Here is a 3847-nt window from a genome sequence, read left to right as displayed (position 1 = left end):
CAGGTGAAACTGTCTTGTAAGAAAGCCCCACTCACAGACTTCACCCTCCAGTAACACCCTAAACCCCCTCCCCCTCCTGGAGGGGGACATCCAGCCAGAGAAATTCCTGTATGACCTGCAAAATCATTTGGTAGCTTTGCCAAGGCATTTACAGGCAGGACTTGAAATTCAATAAATCTGGGAGCTTTCTCCTAGCAACATTAAGTGTTAATTTTTATGCTGATAATTTTGTATGGCCCTGGGAACTAGCGAAATGGCCCTTGGCAGAAAGAAAAGTTCCCCCACCCACTCACTTAGGTTCTCCTGAAGGAGGAGGATTAGGCAGGAGGGGAATTTAAGCTCCCTCTGGAGGTCAAAGGTTTTAATGTAGGCAACTCATCAATGCTCCTTTGGGTAGAAAAAAAAATTTTTTTAAAACCCAGTGATATCAAAGGTTAGGAAGATAGCTTAACTGGTTCAGTCCCCAGCACTGCATGTATGTACTGGAATCACTCTGGCTACCCGACCCACTGTGTATCTCTTGTGAGACATTCTCTTATATGTAAGAAGTTAAAAAAAAATAAAAAATGGTCTAGCAGTGGTGCATTCATTTGAATACACCAAGGATTACTATGAGCAAGGATCTGAGTTCAAGCCCCTAGTTTCCAGTTGAAGGGGGGAAGCTTCACTAGTAGTGCTGCAAGTCTCTCTCTCTCTCTCTATCTCTCTCTGACTCACTCCTCCTCCCACCTACTGCCTCTCAATATCTCTCTACTGACTTAAAAATAAAAGGCCCTGGGGTCTGGCAGTAGCACAGCGGGTTAAGCACACATGACGTGAAGCACAAGGGCCAGACAGGCCACGTAGGGATCTGGGTTCCAGACCCCGGCTCCCCACCTGCAGGGGAATCACTTCACAGGCGATGAAGCAGATCTGCAGGTGTCTGTCTTTCTCTCCCCCTCTCTGTCTTCTCCTCCTCTCTCCATTTCTCTCTGTTCTAGCCAACAACAAAGACATCAATAACAACAACAATAACAACCACCACAACAATAAAACAACAAGGGCAACAAAGGCGAAAAAAATGGCCTTCAGGAGCAGTGGATGTGTAGTGCAGGTCCCAAGCCCCAGCAATAACCCTGGAGGCTAAATAAATAAAAGGCCCCAAGAAATGGTGGATTCATCATGCAGGCATGGAGGACTCCAACACTAACCCTAGTGGAAATAAAAAATATAATAATCCTAAACAAAGAACTTCTTATGTGTTAGATACTGTGACCAAAGTCTCCTAGGTTAGAAATGGTAAAGTCGGGAGTCGGGCGGTAGCGCAGCATGTTAAGCACACATGACGCAAAGCGCCAAGGACCAGAGTAAGGACCTGGTTCGAGTCCCCGGCTCCCCACCCGCATGGGAGTCACTTCACAAGCGGTGAAGCAGTTCTGCTGTGTCTATCTTTCTCTACCCCTCTCTATCCTCCCCTCCTCTTTCCATTTCTCTCTGTCCTATCCAACAACGACGGCAACAATAACAACAACAATAAAAAACAAGGGCAACAAAAGGGAATAAATAAATAAAATTTAAAAATATATAAATAAATTAAAAATAAAAGAAATGGTAAAGGCTGGGTTAAGTGCAGGTGGCGCAAAGCGCAAGGACCAGCATAAGGATCCCAGTTCGAGCCACTGGCTCCCCACCTACAGGGGAGTCGCTTCACAAGCAGTGAAGCAAGTCTGCAAGTGTCTCTCTTTGTCTTCCCCTCCTCTCTCAATTTCTCTCTGTCCTATATAACAATGACTACATCAGTAACAACAACAATAATAACTACAACAACAATAAAAAAGCAAGGGCAACAAAAGGGAATAAATAAATATTAAAAAAAATAAATGGTAAAGTCAGAGTTCAAACCCAGACCGGTTTGACTACTAGAGCAGTGTTTTGGGTAACAGTAGCCATTAAAGACCCTTCATGTGTGAGTAAATTAATCTCTCCTTACTAATTGTCCATGACACCCCAGAAAGAGTCACTGTTCTCCAAGCACACAGTACCACATGGAACATCACATGATGCTGTCGGCTCATGGCTTCATGCCTTTCTTCTTGTTGCCCTCCCAGCCTGGTGTCCCCTGGTTATCCTTTCCACTAAGCCATCTATGTGCCCAGGCCTAATTGTTCATCAGGGCTCTCTGGACAATGTACAACACATTTGGTTGCTTATCCCTCCATCACCCCGACTCTGCTTTGTATCCCCCAAAGGGGGGGCACAGCTTAGTGGTCTCTGAGCCTCTAGCTGATGAGCAGAAGGGGGGTGGTGGTGAGGGAATGAATGAATGGTAATGACTATGGCAAGCAATGCAGGAGAGGGATGCGGTGTCTGTAGCCATAGTAACGATGATGTTGCAGTGTGATAATGCTGGGGAGATGGTAACCATGGCAACACCGACGGTGGGCACTGCTGTTCCTGTCCTTGCCAAGCCTGACCTTACTTGTGTGGTGACCAAGCGAGGGGAGGGGTGCAAGCAGCTGCTGTTGTCCTGCTCCCCATTCCAAGGCTCCTCTCCCAGCCAGCACTGAGTATCACAGTGGCCACACCCTCTCTGACAGTGGAAGATTCTAGGAACCCTGTGTTGTGGGCTTGGATAAGTGTTTGGGGGGAGGGGCGGTATAGTTGCCTGGATGTGTGTTTAGGTGCGAGAGGAAATCGGATGGCACAGGTGTGAGGCGTGGTTTGCGCTAAAGACGGTCTGTGAGACCCAGGGGGATGAGTTACTATTGTGTTGAGGGAAAAAGTATAGTCGCCATGGCCAGATGGGAGGCAGGGACGGTAAGTCTGTGAGCTGGATTGTCAGTGAGAATCAGCTCCCTGTGTATGGGGCCGCAGGGGCTGTTTTGAGGGCGAAGAAGGGTGCCGTGGAATGTGTGTGCACGTATGTGTGTGCGTGTGTGTGTGCGTGGTGTGTGTGTGCCTGTGTGTGCGTGTCTGCGCTGCGGAGGGCTGCGGGGGGCGGGGTTCGGGGCTGCGGGGCGGGGACCTGCACTCCCCCGGCGGGCGGCCGGGGGCGCTGTTCCGCCCCATCCATCACCCGCTGCGCAGCGAGCCGGGCGGATATCACGGTGTCACGGGCTGCTCGGCTCGCAGATCTTATCCTCTTCATTTCCGCTCGAGCCGAGCCCGCCTGTGCGGACTCCCTGAAGGCTACATCCATCATGGGGGAGAAAGACGGGGGCTGGGGTGGGGGAGTTGGGGGGGGTGTCTCCCACTGCGCTTGATGGGGAGGGCGGCAGGCGCTAGAAGCACCTTCCAGCCCTCAAGGACGCCATCTGCACAGTTGCGGGTGTGGGGTGGGGGTGGGGCGATTTCTGAGTCTTTGGGAAAAGGGGCCAGACTTGCCCCGCCTGGGACACTGGTCAGGTCGCTGGGGCCCAGCTCCCTGGGGTCCGGCCTGCCTCCAGCACGTGGGGGAGGTGGGGTCTTAGCCCCCAGCCCGGGAGAGAGAAGTGTTGAGCGCTGGACCTGCACCTGGACCCTCCAGGGGGCCCGGCGGTTCGGGCCCCCCGGTGAGGAGGAGGGGTGCGCCCCGAAGGGAGGCCTTATTTCATTTCCCCGCGCTGCTGAGGCTTCTGCGAAGTGTCTCTCTCACCTCTTTAAATTTTACGGCGCTGGGCTCGCGGCCGCCGGGCCCCGCCCCGGGGAGGAAGCGAGTGCTGGGTCTGGGAGCCTTTCCCCAGCCCCTGGGGTGGCTCTGCCTGGCAGGGCGCGGGTCAGGCCCGGGGCGCTCGGACTCAGTGGGTGTCCAGCGTACCATCCACTCCCCTACCCCCTCACACAGACATCGCCCCCAAATTCCTCGGGATCTTCCCGGCTGGGTCGGGGT

The sequence above is a fragment of the Erinaceus europaeus genome, chromosome 10 (assembly GCF_950295315.1).
Source record: "Erinaceus europaeus chromosome 10, mEriEur2.1, whole genome shotgun sequence".
Lineage (NCBI taxonomy): Eukaryota > Metazoa > Chordata > Mammalia > Eulipotyphla > Erinaceidae > Erinaceus > Erinaceus europaeus.
The sequence above is the reverse complement of the archived record's forward strand: the minus strand, read 5'-3'. Positions refer to the sequence as shown.